Here is a 24,821-nt window from a genome sequence, read left to right on the forward strand (position 1 = left end):
CTAGCCAGCAAGCCTTTCAGATCTTTGCTTAATGCGTCAGAAAAGTCCCCAGGAGACCTTGCTCAGAATGATACTTTAATGCCACGTAGCGGATTTTAAACTTCTTGCTCCGACCACGAGACAGATCCCTGAATGCAAATGATAAGAGAAGCAAGAAGGCCACGCTGAGAGCGAACAACAAACGTATTCCTGGAACTGGCACACGGGTCCGTCCTGACCGCGAGGCTGGCACATTGTTATGCAGCAAACCTTCCATGTGGTAGGGACGGGTGCATGAGGACACAAGCTCTGGGGCCCGATTGTGCGTCACCGGGAATATAAAGGTGACTGTGTAAAGATCTCTATTCATTTGTAAGAGTTCTGTATATGGCTGGCCAATATTCAGAAGCCCTATACAAGTAGATGGAGAGCGATGCACGGTCAGCCTTCCTGACCCGGCAGCCCATGACTGATACCATTCCCTAGATTCATGCAGGTCTATGGGGTGGGACACATCTTGAGATTAAAAGCACATCTCTTACAGATTTTCACAATAAAATCCACAACGTACAAACCAAAGGGTTGAATGCGCCACAAGCAACGATGTGGAATTTATCCGAAATTTTCAAATTAAATCTCCGTTGTACAGTCTTCTACCAAGCACTACAGCTTTACAGGAATGACCTGAAGACCAGAGATGAAGAAGAGCCGACGGACACAGACCTCCCTGCAGTCACCTAACCACAACCCTATTAAACATTTACAGGGTACTTAAAGCGTGAGAAAGCCAAGCATTGTGTTACATCATAGGATACTCTTCGGAACATCCACACGGTTGTGATAACTTTGTTCATCAAGATTTCCACCAACTGTGGGATCAACGCTGGTGCCAACAAACAGCGCCATTGTGTGCACTTCTGTAACCTGTTGCTTATAGCACAAATGCATCCAAAATAAGAAAAACAGCCTTCAAAGCATCCTGCCATTCACTGTATACAGAACTGTGTGTCCATAATTACAGACAAACCTTGATTCTATGTGTTAGGGTCCCATTACACTAAACGACGCACCAGCGATCCCAACAACGATACGACCTGGTCAGGATCGCTGGTGACCTGTCAAACAGGCAGACTCACCAGCGATCAGGACCAGCAAAGACGCTGGTATCCAGGGTAAATAGCGGGTAACAAAGCATGCGCTTCGCTTAGTTACCCGCTATTTACCCTGGATACCAGCTCCCAGCGTCTGCTTACAGCGCTGGGAGCTCGCTGATCGTTGATCTCCCGCTGCCACATGTGATGCGTGCTGGCCAGCGGGAGACCAACGATCAAAAAATGGCCCAGGACATTCCTCCACGATCAGAGATACCCAGCGGGGGGGCCGGTCGCTGATGCGTGCCACACACAGCGAGATCGCTGGCGTGTCACAAATCGGTGACACATCAGCAATCTCGCTTAGTGTGAAGTATCCATTACTCTTAGCCTCCTTCACGCTGACAGTTGTACGGGAGGCAGAAGGAAAGGAGTAACAGATAAAGGCAGAATTATGCTAGGCAGAGGATATTTGTAAATCGTAAGCACGGGGACACATTGGCCTACATAGAAGCTGCACAATACGGTTTCATTTTCTACTTTAGATGCATTTCAATAAGTGTGCAATATGGACAGAGTCAGGATTCAGTTGATGTTGTCACATGACCGATCATCTGCAATTTGCACACTTGTGGTCATGTGCAGACTAGATTCTCATCCTACGTATTTCAATAGAACACTAAAAGAAGCAAGAAAAGAAAATATTCGGCCCGTGAGTATCGACTTGACTACTGCTCCAGCGGGCACACAGCAGAATCCTGACAGTATGTATACTGCACACTAGTCAGATTGAATGCCGAAAAAAAAAAAAAAAACATGCCAGGCCGGGGAAAACTTTTTACAAACAGGTTGTCATTCACAAAATATCAGATAATCCATTAACAAGGAAATGCAAAAGCAACTCTAACAAAGGAAAAGCAAAGCTAGAAACTGTCATCACAAATCCCAGCTCCTAAAGAGTTCAAAGTAGTGCAATTGTTCCGTAATACATGAACAATAAACGAACATTTCCTGCTCAAAGGGGTTTTCCTGATCTTGGAATGTGAAGAAATGTAGCTGAAAAAGATGCCTTCCTTCCATTCCTGATCTGAGCAGTTCTGAACTCTAGGATCCCTACCATGTTTAGAGATGGCGTTCTCTACAGGACAACCCCAGCTTAATGCAGGGCCCCATGGAGAAGAAAACAGACGAATACACACCTCCAGCAGCGGAATAGATGATGATCAGTTCGCTCGGTCCCCCACTGATCAGCAAATTATCACCTATGCTGTGGATAGGCAATAAAGGGCCCTTTACACATAGCAATATCGCTAAAGCGTCACCGATTTTGTGACGCAGCAGCGATATCACTAGCGATATCGCTATGTGTGATACTTACCTCCGACCGGCTCCCCCGCTGGCTATCGCTGATCGCGCAAGATCGGCGTGGTCCATTTCTCGTTGGGCGCTTCCTGCTGGCGCCGATTAGCGAGCCATGGACGCAGGTGGAAGACTGTCACCCTCGCCGCGTCTGACAGGTGAGTACGACCGCCGACCGCTGCTGCATCGCTAGTGACATCTGCCTGTTTGGCAGCTCACTAGCGACCATTTAGAGATGCACCAGGGATCCTGACCGGGTCATATCATGGTTGGGATCACTGGTGCATCGCTAAATGTAACGGGGCCTTAGCTGGTTTTCACTGGAAACCCCATTAAATGTTTGCCCAATATAGGCATGATAGAAGAGTGGAGAATCCTGCAAATAAGATCAAGATCTCCCACATGAATCCGCACAATTACAGCAATCGTTAATCCAATCAAGTGAGAGGAACGCGGCCACAGCGGTTAGTAGAAGTCCCATAAGGAGCCTCATAATGTAGATTAATGGTGCGGGGATCATACATTAATTATATATAATAGCAATGTAATCAAACTGCTAATATCAGCAAGATCTTGTAGTGGTAGAAAAAAATCTCAAACGCTTTATTAGAAGGCATCTCCAACAGCAGAATTGTGGCAGGACCGTTTGCTTATTCAATGCATGAGACCAATCACCTGCAGACAAGTGTCAAGTGCTCCACCGGGACATCTAGCACTACAGGGAGAGGTCATGCAAAGAGTTAAACGGCAAACTAAGGGTATGTGGATCCGCTGCGGATTTGGCCCTGTGGGTCCGCAGCAGTTTCTGCTGTATTGTACAGTACCATTATAATTTATGAAAAACAAAAAACGCTGTGCACATGCTGCGGATTTTTCCGCGCGGATTTGCTGCAGTTTCAAACCCGCAGCGTGTCAATTCTTTGTGCGGAATCCGCAGCGGTTTCACACCTGCTCCATTGTAGAGGTGTGAAACCACAGGGCTAAAGTGCAGGCTAATCCACAGGTCTTTTGACCTGCGGATTTACCTGTGGATTTTGCAAAATCCGCGCAGAAACATCCACAGACCAATCCGCCGCAGCGTGTGCACATAGCCTAAGCCAACTTACTTATTACTCACTTTAGTAAAAAAAAGCACAACACACAAAGAAGCCATATCGACCATAAGTCCCAAGATTAAAATATAAATTTTATTAATATAGAAGGATAAAAAAAATTAAGTCAAGCATCAATGTATGATATAAATTCTTTTGTATATGCAGAAACAAAGGGGCAATACTATCCAATTTATAGGGGCATACCAATGCAACCAATAGTGCTAAAAAAATATGTATTTCAAAATGGGAAACACGCTGCTGTGCAGTGCATGAAAAAATTAAAGAATGAATAACTAAAACAAAGTGAAACATACATAAGTGTACATCATGAAAAATCTTAAATATACATAAGGTGCACCGAAAGGTATTTACCTGTACAATAAAGTGCAGTGTTCGGGCATAATAGACAACCAGTAGGTGTCACTGCATTTGTATGCCACAAAGACAATGAGGGTAATACTAAGACACCAAAAGGTGTCAGTATGCAAATTTCTTGTCTGCAGACCAGGATGAATCAACAGAACAACATAAATTAAAAAAAGTGAGGCGAGTGTGGAGTAGTGACTTACAGTATATAATCTGCTCCTGGCCTTCTTGCATAGACGCCTTCCCCAAAGCGGGTTTCGGCACGTTGCCCGTCTTTGTGTGTCCCAATAATTTACATTTACGTGTCCAGTTAGCGTGCTAGCAGCAAACACTACTTGATTTGGATATTTATTCATAATTGTGGCTGCTGGCTCCTTTTTTGTGTGGTTATATATTGCTCACTTTAGTGCAAAGTATTGATTGCTTTTATTTTCTATGGGGTGCAGAATTACCGTAAGTAGGGATTTTCCAGCAGTGGACAAATCCTTTAAGAAAGGATCTCAGTACTGTTTATTGCATGGGACTGTGCTTCCGTTCACGGCATGGGCAGTAGTAGACATGTGCTGTGTCCAAAGTGCTGTCAATTCCTGCACATACCCTTAGGCTGGCGGATAATGCCTCTAGACGATGGATTTCTTTGATTTTATCGAGCCATTCCCTCGTGCTCGGAGGAGTGCTCTGTTTCCACTTTAAAGCAATTAGGTGTTTTGCAGCTCCCAGTAGTAGTGGGAGCAGGTCATGTTTTTTAGGTTTATGATTCAAGGGAGTGACAAAAGAACCTCCTGTGCGGTCAAGTCTGATTTTGTGGCCCCCATCACCTTTAATATATTATTGACTTTCTGCCAAAAAGGGTTTAATATTGGGCATGACCAGAAGATATGTGTTAGCGATCCTCTCAGGTTTCCACATCTCCAGCACATTGCCTTTTCTCTCCTGGTTGGGTAGAGTTAACGTAATTAAATCATACATTTTCCCTAAAATCTTTTTTTTGTATTGGATATGGTGCCAATCTCCTTGCCATCTCTATTCCCATGTCCGCTTTCTTAAGATTTGGGCCCTCTGGGTTGAGTGGGGGTGGAGGGGATTAGGTTATTCTAGGTTGTTTTAGTTTTTCTTATTGGTCTGGTGACGGCGTGGGGTCCGCGGTGGTGGAGCTCTCCTGGGGGGGGGGGGACCCCCTTGTCCTTATAAGGGGGGGGATGTCTGCCTTCATCAAAGGTCAGCCCTATGATTCATTATATAATGACTTTTCTTCTGGGCACATGAAAGTATCTTTACTTAATTAGGCATTTATTGACCAGTTGTCGATTGTTTCATTCAGATTTTGTTGCACATACCTGCTTTAATGTTTATACTAGCTTATTACAGTTAATCTTTTACAAGAAACTGTATTCACACTAGTATACATGCATATGATGATATACTCTATTGTTGTGAATCACAAGTTGTCTTTGTTACTATAAAATTTATAAAGAATTAAAAAAAAAAAAAAAGTTATTCTCCTTCAAGGTACAGTAACAATCAGCGCTCACTGCACAGACAGGGCACCGATATCACCCTCCCTGCATCGCTGTCTGGCCAGTATACAGCTACATACTGGCTAGTGCCTTGGGAATATCTAAATGTTACAGGTAGGACCCAAGTGTAGGCCTTGCCTTGAAAAATCCACATCTGTCAGCTGCAGTGAACGCTCAGCACTTTATAACTGGGGTAAAAGCAAAAACAGAACAGAGAAACAGAGTATAACTCGGGAGGTGCAAGATTAGGACACTAGCTTTACAGTCCACTGGACAGTCCCACGAAACCACAGGTTCTCTAACGTGACGCACAAAGCAGAAGATGGGGAACTGGAAACAAAACAGGGTTTGTGCAAACTTCTGAAATTATCCCACTTCTATAGGACATGTGATAGGTTAATGATCACTGGGGGTCCAGGACTAACACAGATACAGAGAACAAGCGTGTGTGAATGGAGCGGTGGTGGAGCGTGCACACGACGTTGTATTCATTGCTGTACTCGGCAATCTCCAGCCGTCCCAAAGACAATGAATGGAGCAAAGACTTGAGCATGTGAACTGCCGCGTAATTCAGAAGCAGCTCTGCTGAAACCCTTTTTCAGGATCAGAGGAAGATCCAAACAGTTGGACCCCCAAGAACACGACGATATCACTTGAATTAGTTGGCACAAAGCTTCTAAATATGGTTTTCTGACTTTAGTTTATTTTAGCTTTTCTTTTGGAAAGTAAATACGCCATCAGAGGTTCCCGCTGCCAAAAGGTTTAAAAGAAAAGTCAAAGATACTATAGGATTTTTACAGGATGAAAATGATGAAATGGTAAGCCAGGATGTTGAGAAGGCCGAACTTTTAAATTCCTATTTTGCATCTGTTTTCTCTCAGAAAGGAAATGTAACATCAACTGTTCTTCACTGTCCTATTAAGGGAATAGAAGAATCCAGGATATCTAAAACAGATAGTGAGGAAACACTTAGCTAACCTAAATGAATTCAAGTCTCCAGGTCCAGATGAATTACACCCGAGTGCTGAAGGAGATAGCAGAAGAAATTTTTGAACCCCTCTCCATAATCTTTGAAAATTCTTGGAGAACAGGAGAAGTCCCAGAAGACTGGAGAAGAGCAAATGTTGTTCCTATCTTCAAAAAGGGGAAGAAAGTGGACCCAGGCAACTATAGGCTGGTGAGTCTGACCTCTATACCAGGAAAGATCTTTGAACAAATTATTAAACAACATGTATGTAAGTACCTCGATAAGAATGAAGTGATTAAACAGAGTCAGCATGGGTTTGTAACTAATAAGTAATGTCAGACTAACTTAATTTCCTTCTATGACAGAATCACTGATTGGGTGGAACAGGGAAATGCTGTAGATACAGTATATCTTGACTTCAGCAAAGCAATTGACAAAGTATCTCACACAATCGTTATTGAAAAAATGACTAAGTATGGAATGGACAAGGCAACTGTTAGGTGGATTCATAACTGGCTTAGTGATCGGACCCAAAGAGTGGTCGTAAATGGTTGCACATCCAGTTGGATGTCTCAAATGGGGTACCACAGGGCTCTGTCCTGGGCCCTGTATTGTTCAACATCTTTATCAACGATTTAAATCATCTAAATCGTTGATTAAGATGTTGAACAATACAGGCCCCAGGACTTGAGGGTAAACTGATTAAATTTGCTGATGACACAAATCTAGGAGCGATAGCTAATACTAGAGAAGAGAGAGGATTCAAAAAGATATAAATAAACTGGAGCAGTGGGCAGCAACTAACAGAATGGTTTTTAACAGGGAAAAATGCAAAGTACTACATCTGGGCAATAAAAATGAAAAATGCATATACAGAATGGGAGGAATAGGGCTATGCAACAGCACATGTGAAAAAGACTGGGGTATACTAATAGATCACAGACTGAATATGAGTCAATAGTGTGATGCAGCAGCAAAAAAGGCAAATGCAATTCTAGGATGTATTAACAGAAGCATACAGTCTAGATCACGTGAAGTCATTATTTCCCTCTACTCCTCTTTGGTCAGACCTCATCTGGAATACTGTGTCCAGTTTTGGGCGCCACATTTTAAAAAAAGACATCAAACTGGAGCAAGTTCAGAAAAGAGCGACCAGAATGGTGACCAGTCTGCAAACCCTGTCTTATGAGGAAAGGTTGCAGGATTTGGGAATGTTTAGCTTGCAAAAGAGAAGACTGAGAGGAGACTTAATAGCTGTCTACAAATAGCTCAAGGGCTGTCACATTGTAGAAGGATCATCTTTATTCATTTGCACAAGGAAAGACTAGAAGCACTGGGATGAAACTGAATGGGAAGAGACAGATTAGATATTAGAAAAAACTTTTTGACGGTTAGGGAACAGGCTGCGATGAGAGGTGGCGAGTTCTCCTTCAATAGAAGTTTTCAAACAGAGGCTGGACAGACATCTGTCTGGGATGATTTAGCGAATCCAGCTTTGAGCAGGGGGTTGGACCAGATGGCCCAGGAGGTCCCTTCCAACTCTACGATTCTATGATTCAAACATGACAAAGACATCAGCTTCAGCTGGCACCCTGTGTGAGGCAGCAGGTGAATGGGCAGCCCTCCGCACCCGCTTCAGTACAGGGTGTGTGTATAATATAATTACACATATGCAAACACACAACTTGTATTTTTGATGATTAATTTCATTATTGAACAACTACTGTGCTATCGGTCAATCCTATAGGTTAAGAAACTTGAATCCTTAATATGTCTTTTTTAGAAGATCTGTGTGCACAATAATTGGACAACTGTTAGTGTGCAGAATTATTATGCCATTAAATGAAAAACAAGTTCTCATCTCAGTTTATTTTCATCTATTCAAGTGAGAATAATCACTAAACAAGTCAAAATCTAAAAAAATTACATTTAAAAAAATATCAGCGACCAACACAGCCGCCATTCTTCTCATTAACAGCCATAAGCCCTATAGCCATGGAGTTCGTCAGCTTCTTAACCGGTGTTGGTCTTTTTGGGCAGCACTAACCACAGCCTCCAGACACTGCTCAGAGAGGTGACCATTTTCTTCCAGACACTTCTCCCTTGTAAGTTTTCAGTCACACGTTCAGCATTTTACCTCAGTATTTGTGAGCCAAAACCAGGTGGAGGAACCATTAGAGGAAAAGTATAATAGAAACACGTCACCACTTCTGTATTTATCACCCACTCCTGGTTTTGGCTTACAGATACTGACGTGAAATACTGACCAAATACTGATAGCGTGACTGCAGCCTAAGAAGGGCTCACAAGTTCTCCATAGGGTTTAGGTCAGGGGAGGAAAGGGCCATGTATTAAAGATGATTAAGCAATGACCTTTACTGGCAGCCAGCAGTAGAGAGTTTAATGCTGCGATGGAGCATCGCCCTCCATAAAAATGATGGTTTTCTTGAAAGATGCAGACTTTTTCCTGCAGCACTACTGGAAGAAAGTGTCTTCTCAGAAGAGGCAGTAGGTTTGGGAGTTGATTTTAAAATCATTTTCAAATAGAAAAAAAGGTCCAATTACCTCATTTGTAATAAACCCATAGAAGTGCCTCACCTCCGTCTTGCTGGCATTTGAACGCAAATAGATATCAGTGGCCACTAAGGATCCAGCCACGGACCCACTGATCTAGTCCATCATGAGTCACTCATCTCTTCAGTTCATAAAGACCTTTGAAAAATCAGTCTTCAGATATTTCTTGACCCAGTCATGACGTTTCACCTTCTGTGTCTTCATCAGTGGTGGTGAGGTTTCAGCCCTCCTCACCTCGGCCGTGTCTCCAACCACTGAAAACCTTGTACTTCTTGGCCGCCAGGGAGGCTGCCGTTCTAGAGTATGACAGCACTGGAGGATAATGGCCTTCTGGTCGCCTCACATTTGATTCTTCTCAAATCTGATACGTTTTTTGCGTCCCTGTTGACTATTTGCAACATAACTTTTGCTGGTTCTGTGATCACACCCCAATACCTTAGAGATTTCAAGAGTGCTGCATCCCTTCATAAGACTCATGACAACCTTTTACTTTTCAATCAGTTAAATCTCTGTTAGACCTATTTTTCCTGAGGAAAACAAGCCGCCTAATAATTCTGCACACCTTGATAAAGGTGCTGTATTTTTTAGGCCTCACCCTCCCACTTTACACAATTAGGCACAACCTAGTCTGCTTCATCCAATAAGCACTCTAGTTTATACAGCTTGGATTTGGAATATCAGCGGAAAATGCTCAGCTACTTACCGGTAGCAGTGTTTTTCAGGAGCCCATGACAGCACCACGAGAGAAGGGATCCGCCCTACGGGGACAGGAAACCTACAGACATAAAAAGGGCGGCCCTCTCTCCCACCTCAGTTGGATTACAGAGCATGAGAGGACCTCCCTGGTTAGTAGCAATTCATATATACACAGTCAAAGTAAATATTTTTCACCCCTGTGACTAACGTTTAACTGAAAGAAAAGGTGCTGATCCAAGACGTGAGAGCAGAGGGAGGGAATGTAAAGGTGCTGTCATGGGCTCCTGAAAAACACCGCTACCGGTAAGTAGCTGAGCATTTATTCAGTCGCCATGACAGCACCACGAGAGAATTACAGAGATGAAGAGAACTTAGGGAGGGATAGCTGCCTCAAGCACCTTTCTCCCAAACGTGAGGTCGGCGCACCCGCCTAAATCCAATCTATAGTGGTTAAAAAACGTGGATGGAGAGGACCACGTGGCTGCCTTACATATGTCCTCGATGGATACTTCCGATCTATCTGCCCAGGATGTTGCCACGGCCCGAGTAGAGTGCACCCAAAGGCCTTCCGGAATCTCCAGCCGACCTGCTGTATAAGCAAAAGAAATCGCCTCCCTAATCCACCTAGCTAGGGTGTTTTTGGACACTCTAAGTCCTTTCCTAGCTCCCTGAAAAGATACAAATAGGGCATTGTCCCTTCTCCATGGTTCTGTGGCTGAAATGTAACTATGGAGGCACAGTCTTACATCTAGGGAATGGAGCTTCTGCTCGGTCGGGTTAGTGGGGTTCGGGCAGAAGGATGGGTGGACTATTTCCTGTAGTCTGTGGAACTTTGAGGCAACCTTGGGCAAATACAAGGGGTCTGGCTTTAAAGTGACCCTATCTTCTCTTAACTGGGTGTATGGAGGTATCGTAGAGAGGGCTTGTAGATCACTAACCCTCCTGGCTGACGTTAGGGCAACCAACAGGGTTTTTCTGGGGATAGAATCAATAGACTCAAAGGGGGGGGTTCTGTTAGAGCTGATAAAACTAAGTTGAGGTCCCATGGAACCAGCTTATGTTTAATGATGGGTCTGGATCTCGCTGCTGCTTTAATGAATCTTGCCACCCAGTAATTGTTTGCTAGATTGCAGTTGTAAAATGCCCCTAGAGCCGAAACCTGGACTCTAAGCGTATTTGTGGCTAGACCCATCTCCAGCCCTTTCTGAAGAAATTCCAATATCTGGTCAATGCGGATCTTCTGACCAACCTCCGCCCGAGACTGATAAGAATCTTCTCCAGACTCTGGCGTAGATATTTGTCGTGGAGGCTTTCCTGCATATTAATAGGGTGTTGACTAGCCCCCGGGAAAACCCCCTCCCCCTTAGCAGTTCCCCCTCAAACTCCACGCCGCTAGGTGTAAGTTGGAAACCCGTGGGTGATACACTGGACCCTGGGACAGAAGGTCCGGGAGCTCTGGGAGAATCTATGGCTGGGACACAGACATCTCCCTCAGCCAAGGAAACCATGGCCTTCTGGGCCAGAATGGGGCTACTAAGATAACGTGAGCCCTGTCCTCCCAGATCTTCCTCAGTACCATTGGAATCAGATTCAGTGGGGGGGGGGGCATACGCCAGGTCAAAGTTCCACAGGATCAGGAGAGCGTCCACTGCATATGGGTTTTCTCTGGGATCCAGAGAACAAAACAGGGAGTTGTCTGTTCCTTCTGCTGGCGAACAACTATTTCTGGGAGTCCCCATCTGTGTACGATCTGTCCGAAGATGGCCCTCTTAGTGCCCACTCTCCCTGTTTGAGCCTGTTGCGACTTAGGAAATCGGCTGTTAAATTTTGTTTTCCTTTTATATGGAGGGCTGTAAGGGATAGAAGGTGAACCTCGGCGATCTGAAAGATACGATTCGCCACATCCATTAAGGACCTGGACCGGGTTCCCCCCTGGTGGTTAATGTAGGCTACAGTTACCTGGTTGTCTGAGAATATTCTGACGTGTTCGCCCTGTAGGGACATAAGGAAAGCACTTACAGCCCGCTCCGCGGCTAACAGCTCCTTAAGGTTAGAGGAAAATATCTGTTCTGACGGTGTCCACGTTCCCTGGACCCACCTATCCCCCATATGAGCTCCCCAGCCCCTGGGGCTAGCATCTGTGGTTAGAATTCGGGAGATCTGGTTTACCCAGGGAACTCCCCTACGCAGATGTGGAATTAGTGACCACCAACGTAGGGACTGAATGGTATCGTTGGATAAGGTAACTCTACCCTCGAGGCGACCTTCTAGCTGACGGGTATTGTGTAAAATGTCCCACTGCAGGGTTCTGGTGTGGAATTGGGCCCAGAGTACTGCTGGTATACACGCCGTAAGTGAGCTCAACAGTGAAATTGCCCCTCTAAGAGTAATTGATGGATTGTCTATTACCCTGAGTATCTGACGCTGAATGTTGAATACTTTAGATTCTGGTAACCGACACTCTTGAATATCAGAGTCTAGGATAAGGCCGAGGAACTGTTGTACTTTTAGGGGCTGCAGACGTGACTTCTTAAAATGAATGATCCAACCTAGACCCTGAAGGCTGGATATTACCCTCCCTAATTGGGTGGTGCAGTGAGATTCCGAGTGCCCCACAATTAGTAGATCGTCTAGATAGGGGATCATGAGAATGTCTTGTTCGTGCAAATGAGCCATAACCTCCGCCATTATCTTTGTGAAGACCCGGGGTGCCACCGCCGCCCCGAAGGGAAGTGCCCTGTATTGAAAATGGCCTATAACTCCGCCCACTGAAACAGCCACCCTTAGGAATTGCTGATGACCTGCGTGTATCGGGACATGATAATAAGCATCTTTAAGGTCTAAGACTACCGTAAAGCACCCACTGAATAGCAATTTAATCGCCGATTTCACAGACTCCATTTTGAAAGAGTGAATTTCAATGAATTTATTGAGGCTTCTGAGATTAATAATGGTGTGGAAGGAGCAGTCTGGCTTCTTAACTAGAAAGAGGGGGGAGTAGAACCCCTTACCTCTTCATACCTCAGGAACCTTCACCAAGACACCTTTCTGGAGAAGAACCTGGATCTCCACCTCCAACGCCTTCTGTTCTGTACATGAAGAACAGCTGGGGGTTAGAAGAAACTTCTCACAAGGAGCCTGCTGGAACTCAAACCTCAGTCCTGTTTTGATGATGCTCCGTATCCAAGGACTGTTTAAAATACATGACCAGGCTGGGTAGAAGGACAACAAACTCCCCCCACCTGATCAGGCAGTCATTTCGGATCGCTGCGGTCCCGAGGGGTATTAAACATATACCCCCTACCTTTTCTCCTGGTGTCATATCTGGGTCTCTCTCTTGTTCTCCTACGGTCAAACTACCTTCTGGAGAAGTCTCTTCTGTAAGGCGGTCTTCCTAAATAGGGAAAGCGTTTCTTGCTGTCGCCAGCTTTCTCTAAAAGTTCATCTAGCACTTTACCAAATAAGTAAACCCCTTCGCATGGGATACCACATAACTTTGATCTGGCCTGCATGTCACCTGGCCAACATTTGAGCCACAAGGCCCTACGGGCGGCATTGGAGAGGGCCGCGGATCTGGCTGCTAACGTCACAGAGTCTGCTGACGTATCTGAGAGGAAGGCCGCCGCTCCCTGGGCTGTAGAGAGGGAGGAAAGAATGTCCTGTCTTGGGACCTTATCTCTAAGCTGCCCTTCCAACTGGGCCAACCATACCATTAAGGACCTGGCGGTGCACGTGGCAGCGATCGCTGGCCGTAGGGCTCCAGATGATGTTTCCCAGGTTCCCTTGAGGAAAACATCCGCCTTCCTGTCCAGCGGGTCCTTTAAGCTACCAAGGTCCTCAAAAGGTAGGGACGTCTTTTTGCACGCTTTGGCGATAGCCACGTCCAGTTTTGGGGCTTTGTCCCATGAGGATGAAGCTGTTTCCTCAAATGGATACCTTCTTCTGAAAGCAGGGAGCCTTTCCTCTCGGGCTTCTTCCACTCCCATGTAATAAGGGCACTAATTTTGTCTACCAACGGGAAGGGCCTACGATTTCTTCGGTCGAATCCTCGAAACATCGAATCCTGTACCGACTTCTCTGTCGGGGTCTCCTCAATCCTCATTGTGGTGTTTACCGCCTTTACTAGATGATTGACTTGTTCTAGTGGAAAACAGGAGTGGCCCGATCTGGCTTCAGATGATGAGGATGAATCTGATTTAAACCCCTGCGATTCGCTATCGGAGACAAGAATGGGGGATCTAGGGGATTTCTCCCTGAACCCCGTGTTCGGAGATAGGGATCTAACCGAACCCCTAACCTCCTGCCTGACTATCTCAGTATACTGGAGGTAAAGTCAGCGGTCTCTTCTGTGACAAGGCGCTGTATGCAGGGTCTACATAGCTTCCTTCCCTGACCGTCCGGGAGGGGAACCCCGCATTCAGCACACACTCTGTGCTTGCTCTTCCCAGAGCACTTTTCCCCCTGACAGAATGGAGAGAGGGAACAGAAAATCACCAAAGTGAACTTCCTCGTAGCTCACTTACCCTGGTTCATAGCAGCGCAGTACCGGGTTCTGTGGGGGGTCCATTGGAGCCGCCGATCCTTTAGGGCTCATGGATTTTTCTGGTTTCGCCTTCTGAGTAGACCTATGTTTCTCAGAGCGACTGCTGCTGCTAGACCGCTGCTGGGGTCTTTCTGAAGGCTGAGGCTGCATCTGTGGATGCTCGTCCAGAGGCTCTGCCCGCTCCTGCGACGCCAATCTCAAACACAGGGCCAGAAGCGCCTCGCAGCTGATCTGAGGCAGCTAAGTAGCCGGCCAACCCCCGGAACCGCCCCCTATGGGGCTCACAGGTGTCCCTCATCCAGGCCTGCCGAGTACCCCCTGGTGTCCGACTCTTCCTCCCCCTGACCGAGCCCGCGGCGGGGACCGTAAACACCCGACCAGGCGCGCGCCACCCCGGGCACGCCGGCCGCCCAGCCTCCCCAGAGGCGCACACCCCTGACGTCACAGCCTCAGCCCACTGCGCCCGTCCGGCGCGTCATACAGCGCGACCAGGCCGCGTCACCGGTCCGCGCCCGCGAGCCAGCGGCCCCCACCTCCGGCGGAAGCAGACGCCCCGGGCCACGCGGCGGATGCCCCCGGGCCCGCGCCCCCCGCCGAAGGCGACCGCCGCCCCCCAGGGACCGGACGAGGAGGGACTGCCCGGACCTACCTACCGGGTACTGGCGTCGGGCTTCCAGAAGCAGGCTCTCCCCCTGAAGGCCTCTTCCACCTGCACCAACAGTCCCCCTGCCGTGCGGCGCTTCCAGTACTCCGGACAGACCAAGGCAGGGGACCTCCGCTGCCTGAATCGTCCAACCGGGTATGGGATTTCATCCGGTCTCCTGAAGAGGTATGTCTGAAGGGATCCCCTGTCAGGGACAGGAAACCAACTGAGGCGTGAGAGAGGGCCGCCCTTTTTATGTCTGTAGGTTTCCTGTCCCCGAAGGGCGGATCCTCTCTCTCGTGGTGCTGTCATGGCAACTGAATAAAATACTGATATGATCAAAGTATTAACGTGCCTAATAATTCTGCACACATAGGCATGTCAATGATATGCAAACATCTTGATTTATTAAGTATCGAGTATGACAGCCACATGAAGAAATACACACACTAACACCTCGGCTGCCATCTTTTCCCATCGAGCACATCATTAGTCGGCAGTTTCACAGGAGCTGCCAGCAGCGGATCTTGATGATTTGCCCGCATGCATTCAGTGCAGAACATTCCTCAGACAACCATTAATAACCTCACTGATAGCAGCCGAGGTGTAAGTGCCAGGATTTCTGCATGTGGCGCTCATACTTGATAGTGAGTAATTGAGATATTTTGAATAAACTTTCTATTTTTCATCACTTGCCTATCAGGAATTTGTCCATCCTGTGATTTCCATAATTCCACAACTTTTCCTTCGTGTTACAATTTTGATGTTGCTTTGTGTAGTGTATATACACAGATTTCACATAGGTGTGCTTAGAATACAATTCACCAGTAGTAATTCGCAGTCACTACTTTCACAAAAGATTTCGACACAAAGATCAAACAAAGCTACAAAAACTAGAAAACCCTGTTCCGATTAGTAGAATAGTGATGGCTCAACAAGTCACACTCCATCAAAAGCAGCTCTCCTCTTCACACGTCACATCAGGACCTGGGAACCACAATGACGACATTAGGACAATACACATGAAGGATTATGATAAATGCTCTCGAACAGCACCGAGACCCTGCCAGCAAGCTGTATGCAGAGATTTAATTCATATGGACATGACGAGAGTAATCCCCCCCATACCACCTATGTGATTTCACCTACTGTGTCCCCCCATTTCCTTGTAGATTGTAAGCTTGCGAGCAGGGACCTCACTCCTAATGTCACTGTTTGAATTGTCTTAACTTGTATTGAATTTATTGTCTGTACATGTCCCCGCTTAATTGTAAAGTGCTGCGGAATATGTTGGCGCTATATAAATAAAAATTATTATTATTATTATTATACCACCTGCTCACACGACCAAGGTCAGAACTTATGGCTGCCATCTGATAAATTGGTTGTTCTCACAGGACAAACCTTGTGTTTAGGTCTTATTAGGAGATAAGGTGCCCAGAAAGCTACAACTGCTGTGGAAAGGCGCTGGATCAGTGACCTGTTTCTCTTTGGTTAGGAGCATGTGTACTCAGTGGGTAAAAAGGAATAAGCTGCTGCAAGACGCAGGAAAGCGGCTTATCTACCTCAAATAGGGAAACCATTCTTTGCTGACATCTGCCTTTAAAGTGGTCATCACAAAATAGCCTGGTTAAATCAGGTTATTGTGCAAAGTGCATTTTTTTTCAATTTGTCATTTCCCCCCCAAAATATCACAATCTTTACTACGGACAAAAATAAAAATCTTGCAATTTTCACACTGGTAACAGGAGCTCTTTTAGACTAGAACTTCCTATTGTTTCAGGAAACAACACATGTACATGGTCATAGATCAGACTCCGATCCTAGCTTTTGATTTAAACATCTAATGAATGTGTGCAAAATTCATTGTACAGGGAGGAAGAGGAGGGTCAGGTGTAACATTGCCCATTGTGATAGGTGGATCCTCTGTTATTAGCAGAGTATAGCGGTGTTATCAGCCACTATAAGGGCGCAGTCAGACAGCCAGATAAACCAGAGCGCACGGACTGGCTGGCGGCTGTCCTAACCGAGTGGGACAGCTGTACAGAAATACATGAATGTGTCACACTAGGGTCGGGAGAGCCACCGGCCAGTCTGTGCGTTGCAGCCAGATCAGTCCGATTTATACTGTTGTCTCACTGTGCCATAATCCTACCTCTTCTGATAAGCAACCTTGCCCTAAACTGTCCTTGAAAGGACAGGAAGGATGAGTCCAAAATACCCCAGTGGCAAATCGGAAAATTGCAGATTACCAATTTTATTTTTAAAATAAAGACTGACAGTGCAATAACTTTGTCAATTGCATATAAAATATAAGTTGTTTTCTCAACTATTAAAATGTACACTCACGTATGATTTTAAAAAGGGCAATGTCCCTTTATGACTGGTTACGGTAAGTACTGTAACATGCAGTTGGGGGTGACCGACTGCGTCTAAGGCTATGTGCACACGTAGTTTTAGGTGCTGCGGATTTGTCCCTGCAGATTTGGGAAAATCCGCAGGTCAAAAGACCTGCGGTTTACCTGCGGTTTCACATCTCTACAATGGAGAAGGTGTAAAACCGCAGCGGAATCCACACAAAGAATTGACATGCTGCGGCGGATTTGAACCTGCAGCAATCCACGCAGAAAAATCCGGCAGCATGTGCACAGCGTTTTCCAGTTTACCATTGAAAACAATGGTACTGTACAACGCAGCTAAATCTGCTGCGGAACCGCAGAGCCTGAAACACTGCGGATCCGCAGCAAAATCTGCACCGTGTGCACATGGCCTAAGAAAGCTGCTGAAATGTCAAGATTTTAATTCCAGTCCAGGGGCCAAGAAGCTCGTCACAGACAGGTAGGAAGCGTTCTTCTGTGTCAATGCAGATTTAAAGAGAGAGAGCTACCCGCACCCCGGGTCCGGCACAGCAAGCTTCAGATCGGAGCACCCCTCTTATATACAGAACAGCAGGAAGATTCATTTTTGCACCTGGAGCAACATTTTCTCTAACTGGACATCTCCATTTTGTAAAAAAAAAAAAAAAAACGGTACACAAGCCAAAATGTGTATGGTCATTAGTAGTGACCAAAAAGTCACAAGATTACCCATAAGGAAATACACAGCTTAAAGAAGATCCAGCATGAAGCAATAAAATAGTCACCTTTGTGCCCGGTAAGAGTTCACTCATCTAGATGTCATCTGTAGAGTCAGTAACTCTTCCCATAATCTCGATCTTTGCTGATGAAGGTTCAATGCCATCATTTGATATTCTCCAACCTACCCAAATGCCTCTTCTAGCAAGAAACTGTCCTAATGTCTCCAAAATATGCCCCCTCTTCTGACGGTTACACCTGCTGTAACAATTATCACCTACTCACTGATCATGTTTGGACAGCAGATTTATTGCGCTTTACAAGTGTCTGTCCCATTCATCTGAATTGGGGCTTGCAGAAAACCCCTGTACTGCAGGAACATGCCTTTTCAGACATATGAAGCCAATTCTTACATTGCACAATAAGGCTATGTGGACACGGTGCCGATCCTCAAGCAGATTTTTCTGCACGTATTTTACTAAATCCACAGGTAAAATGACCTGCATGTTTCCTGCGGATTTAGTGCATTTTTTTGCGGTTTTACTGCAGTTTTTGTGCGGTTTTCCACTGCAGTTTTCCACCTGCGGATTTGTAGAATGGAGCAGGTGGAAAACTGCAGCAAAACCGCACAAAAGTCACATGCTGCTTCTTTTATTCCGCACGAAATCCGCGAGGAAAAATCTGCAGCATGTGCATAGCGTTTTTTTACATAGGCTATAATGGTACTGTACATCACCTGCAGTTCTGCTGCGGATCCGCAGGGCCAAATCCGCTGCAGAATCCGCACCGTGTGCACAGAGCCTAAAACCGCATGTGCCACATTAAACTTTTATATTTTACTCACAGGATTGTCAGGACAGAACTTCTCAGATGTGAGAAATGCCAATTTCAGTCAGTCATACAAGGCAACATCCACTGACTGTAAACCTTTATCTATAAAGGTGAGGGATGAGACCACACGACGATGCTAGAGCACTTTTCATTTTACGATGACAGACAACCTGTTGATCGGTGCTGTCTCCAAACGCACCGATTGGAATAACTGTACCCTTTTATCGCTAGAATGGAGCAAGAGTGCACGTGAGACATGTGCTCCATTCATTCCCTATGGGGTCACCAAGTGCTTGATTCAGGATTTTCCCATACAGAATAAATGGAGCGGTGATCGTTAGCACAACATGCGACACACATTTTGGAACCGGGATAAAAATTCCCCCAACGTCCGATGAGTGCGGGCCCCAGTACTGGGAGACCCACCGATCAGCAAGTAATCACCTATCCTGTAGTAAGGTCAAAACTCGTGTTCACTGGCCAACCCCTTCAAGGTCCATTTAGACTGCAAGATAACAATAATCACAATCATCTTGCAGTGTAAACAGGTTTCCAATCAACGGATGATGAGCAAAATGCTCATTCCTCAGCACAGCTTAAACAGCCACCACTTGGTACTTACCGATCGGCAAACGCTTAAAGGGAATCTGTCACCTCATTTTTCCGATATGAGATGCGGCCACTGCCACCTGGGGCTTATCTACATCATTCTGTAATGCTGTAGGTAAGCCCCCGATGTAACCTGAAAGAAAAACGAGTTATATTATACTCACCCGGGGGTCCGGTCCAGTCCGATGGGCGCCGCGGTCCAGCGCCTCCCATCTTCTAGCGATGACGTCCTCCTCCTTACTTTTGCCCTGGCTCCTGCGCGGGCATACTATATCTGCTCTATTGAGGGCAGTGTAAAGTACTGCAGTGCGCAGACGCGGGACCTCTCTGACCTTTCCCGGTGCCTGCGCACTGCAGTACTCTGCTCTGCCCTCAATAGGACAGATATAGTACGCCTGTGCAGGAGCCGCGGCAGAAGTAAGGAGGAGGACGTCATCGCTAGAAGATGGGAGGAGCCGGACCGCAACACCCATCGGACTGGACCCCCGGGTGAGTATAATTAACTCGTTTTTCTTATCTTTCAGGTTACGTCGGGGGCTTATCTACAGCATTACAGAATGCTGTAGATAAGCCCCTAATGGCGGTGGCCGCACCTCACATCGGAAAAATGAGGTGACAGATTCCCTTTAACGCCCAAGTTGTGTTTTGTAAATACTTGTGTATATGTTTGCTGCATTAAAATTATCGTAAAACAATATTTCCTAGGAACGGTCATCTCACGATAAGCAGCATATACGCTGCAAAAATTTAAATAGGTATTCTCAAGTTGTCTGTAGAGCAGCACACAGTGTTCCAGTTTCTTTCACATCCTGGTTTCTATCAGGGCGAGCTCCCCTCCTTGTGCGGCAGCTCTGGTGAGAAGCAGAACTATAAAGCTCAGCACAAGCTCTGCTGTAACACATTCAGCTGTCATTGGTTTGTTCTGAGTTGACATGGCTCTCCCTGTATCTACACACAGATAAGGCATATGGACAAGCACGAAGCGATGTCCTGTATACTGTACCTGATGTCTGCATACAACTACTGGACTCATATGCCAAAAGACTGCTGCGGCCACTAACTGGCTGAAGCAGGCACAAGGGCCATACTGGCTGTAAACAGAGGACAAGCAGGGGGCATCAGGGCTTTGGTGCTGGAACGGCGGGGAGTAAAAGGGGTGATTATATAATTATTTTACATCTACACTGTGTTCCAAATTATTATGCAAAAAATATTTCCTCATATTTTCTCTAAATTACCTATATGAATTGCAGTCATTGTTATTTTCCAGTCATCTAACATTCTAGTATAATTGCAATGTTTTTGAACAAACTGCCTATGAAAACAGTATATTTTTAAAAATAAGAAACACTCAAAATGCATGTTCCAAATTATTATGCACAGCAGAGTTTTCAACCTTTTTATTTTGAACAAAAAAATGGTCAATTGTGAAATTATAAGCATTATCAGCTTATTACAAAATGAAATCAAACAGTTTTCAAGTCAAAACTTTATTCTAGGTGATGTTACATTTGCACATAGGACCCCTTGTTCGAAAGAAGCTTCTGAACTCTCTCGTCCATTGAATTTGTCAGTTTTTGGATGGTTTGTGCATCAATTGTTTTGCATGTGGACAGAATACCCTCCCAGAGCTGTTGCTTAGATGTGAACTGCCTCCCGCCATCATAGGCACTCCTTTTGATGATGCTCCAGAGGTTCTCAATGGGGTTGAGGTCAAGGGAAGATGGTGGCCACACCATAAGTTTGTCCTCTTTTATGCCCATAGCAGCCAGAGATGCAAATGTGTTATTTGCAGCATGAGACGGTGCATTATCATGCATGAAAATGCTCTTGCTGCGGAAAGCACGGTTCTTCCTCTTGAACCATGGCAGGAAGTGCTGTTTTAGAAACTCCAAATAGATTATGGAGTTCATTTTTACCCCTTCAGGCATCCTAAAGGGGCCAACAATCAATCTCCCCATGATTTCAGCCCAAAGCATTACTCCACCTCCTCCTTGTTGGCGCCTTAGCTGTGTTTTCATGGGGTGTCTATCAACCAGCCATCCTCCACTCCATCCATCTGGACCATCGAGCGTTGCACGGCACTCATCGGTGAACAAAACAGTTTGGAAGTCAGTCTTCATGTATCGTTTGGCCCACTGGAGCCGTTTCTGCTTGTGTGCAGTGGATAGAGGTGGTCGACAGGATGGCTTACGCATAGCTGCAAACCTCTGAAGGACCCTGCATCTTGTCCGTGAGACGTTGGAGGCACCAGTAGCTTCAAAAACTTGTCTGCTGCTATGACAAGGCCTTTTTGGCAGCTGCTCTTTTAACCTGACGCAATTGCCTGTTGGAAAGAGTCCTCAATTTTTCCTTATCAGCATGCACACGTGTGTGCTGGGAATCAGCTACATACTTCTTGATTGTACGATGATCACGATGAAGTGTCTTGGCAATGTTGATTGTAGTCATGCCTTGACCTAAATACTCCACAATTTGTTGCTTCTCAGCAGCCGACACATCCTTTTTCTTTCCCATTTTGGCAAAAAATGTAGGCTGCTTAATAATGTGGAACAGCCTTCTTAAGTAGTCTTGCCTTTATTTGGACACACCGGCCAAACTAATTTGCACAGGTATCTGCAATTGCTTTCAGTGATATAAAGAGCCCTGACACACATCACCATCAATGAGTTTAAATGACAAACAAAAAAATTCTAACCTTATCACTCCTAAACTCTTTTTGCATAATAATTTGGAACACAGTGTATTCCTGTCCGTTTGTAGCTTTTTACTATCTTGGACAACTCATTTAACTAAAACGGAACACTGATGAAACGAGAAAATGGAAACAAAAACAGTAAATAGAAGAACGATACACTGTAGCAAACCACAAGTAAAGTAACATTGAATGTGGTAACACTGCCACAACACAAGTCAGCAGAAATGTACAGCTGCGGGATTTCTGCACCATACACTCACTGCCATAAGTTATGATATAGAGACCAACGCTGGAAAATCTCTTCGCATAAAACTGGGAAACCTCTTGGAATGTAACAGACTTTGGACACGTCACGGAGATTCACACCTGTCACTATAATACACAGGCAGCATGCAGTGCCTGAGCCAGCGTAAGGGGGGCATGGATCAGCTGATTTGTTGTAGAAATCGGCTGGGTCTCCGGGTCTGAACCCCCACTGATATAAACTTCTGTCACCGAGACCGGTCAGTGCCTGGACCAGGGAGGCTGCGACTACACACAGGCTTTATCATGTGCAGCCCCATGTGCAGGAGCTATCACAAGTAGGACAAGGTCAAAGTGGAGTAATGGTGCACAGCACCAAGAGGAGCAGGTCTCATGAGATTTGGGAAATGCCCTGCTTTTCATTTTCACAAATTTACTCCAATGAACTATGTGCCATCAAAAGTCTGTGTGAAATGCCAGCTTACCCGGAAAGGTCATGGTGCCCTGCCTATAGTAGTGGAGCAAATCACAGTCTGCTTCAGGAATCGTCCTCTTTATGACGAGCGGTGATTCAGGTAATAGTAACTCCTCTCCTCCCTGCTGCTCTCCACACCTCTATATGCAGAGTACAGGCCCTGAGCGTGCCTTCTGAATGGAGAGGGGGAGACCCATATATATATATATATATATATATATATATATATATATGCACAGCCATCATAATAGCCAACCAACGCCACAAATGATGCCTATATTATTCATGGTGACAGTAAAGGATGCCCCAGCAAAACTGATGGGAACCGAGATCCTGCTGACATAAGGTTTCTCCACTTGTGACCGGAAAACATTTGCCCTGGATAAGAGGATTGGCATCGAAGGGGTTAAACGGACGAGCTCCAAGCTAGCCCCTAAAATAGCAGCTGCCACCTGCCAGGTATGAAGCGGGCTCAGTGCATGAGCCCACCACCACACACAAATCCTACAGACTTCATCTGTACACACACATCAGATGTGGCGAAAAGTGAGCGGACTCATTTTGTAACGGGCCCACCTGCTCACAAGCCCCATGGTAGTCACGTGGCCGGCCAGCATGGGTGGTCCCACAACCGTACAGCTACGGGCAGAAATTAATGGAAAAATCTATAACAAATCCACAAGGAAACACATGAATATGCAGGTCTCACCCAATGCAGAGCCCTGTGGGGGCGCAGGAGGGGTGTACGGCGCTGCACTGAAGGCGCCATTCTCTGCACAGAGACAATACAGATCTGCAGCGCTATTAAGGCTCCACATCCATCCAATATGGCTGAAACCATGTATCACACATGTTCACTAAAGATCAGCTGCAAACTTTTTTTTTTCCATAAATGGATGGAGACATTCTTTATCCGCTACGTTTTACAGTTACGACCTCAGTCTACAGCAGATAAAGCACAAGATTCCCATACGTTGTCCTACATAGCCGTCACCATTATTCCATGAGGCAGACAGCACAGCGTCAGCTCCGAGCATTGCCTGCGCAGACAGGGCGACTACATGATCCTCTCGTTTCAGGAGTCTTTATTGCTGTCTGGCGATATTGATCACAGCAATAGCAACAAACAGAAACACACAAGACCCCCGGAGCTTATTATATCCACTGGTGCTCACAAGTCACTTGTCTCTTCATCCGACTGACATCACAGCAGGGACCGCCGACAGGTGTCCTCAGTGTGACCGATGTAGCACCGTGCAGGGGCGTCCTGTCACCTGGGCTTACGGCCGGGCACAAGCACAACCGGCTCATACATCACCAGTGAGCCCTCCACAGCCCAGACCTCAGCTTGTGGGAAAGTCACACCAGTCACGTGAGCGCCGGTCATCCCGAAAATAACACACTGGCAACCAGGAACACCACACAGTGCCATAGTCTAAGGGACAAGACCACCTTACTGATCCACAATCTAATCCCTATCCTGCTGCAAAACCCCTAAACTGCTGTCATTTGTCCCCCATTACTACAGCCCCCAACACTCTGCTGTCCCCCATCACTACATCCCCCAACACTCTGCTGTCCCCCATCACTACAGCTCCCTTCACTATAAGGCCAGAGACCCCACTGGCCTCCATCACTACAACCACAAACAGTGCTGTCACATTAGTACAATTCTAAATGCCCTGTTGTCCTCGACACTACACCTCGCTGTCTTTGCCTGCCCCCCCTCCCCGGACACATTGTGCGTCACTACACCTTTATGACCCGTTCCCCCTGTCGCACCATCACTACACCCCTCTCTCCCAGTCCCCCCCATCACTACACCCCTCTACCAGTCCCCATTCCCCCCATGACTACGCCCCACTGTCCCTGTTCCCCCCAGTCACTACAACTTTCTGCCCCCGTCCCTACACCCCTCTGTACCCATCCCCCATCACAACACCCCAGTCCCTGATCCCCCATGACTGCACCCAACTGTGCCTGACCCCCCCGTCACTACACCCCAGTCCCCCCATCTCTACACACCACTGTCCCCCCCACCACACCTCTGTCTCCCGATCAC

General features: G+C 46.3%; 1 protein-coding gene across 2 annotated transcripts in view; it reads right to left on the reverse strand.

The window, feature by feature from the left end:
- SNX13 (sorting nexin 13) overlaps nt 1–24,821 on the reverse strand; it is a 140,084-nt gene that overhangs the window by 114,451 nt on the left and 812 nt on the right. The window lies entirely within an intron of this gene.

This window comes from Dendrobates tinctorius, unplaced genomic scaffold (genome assembly GCF_039654945.1).
Source record: "Dendrobates tinctorius isolate UK_male_01 unplaced genomic scaffold, ASM3965494v1 ptg000070l, whole genome shotgun sequence".
Lineage (NCBI taxonomy): Eukaryota > Metazoa > Chordata > Amphibia > Anura > Dendrobatidae > Dendrobates > Dendrobates tinctorius.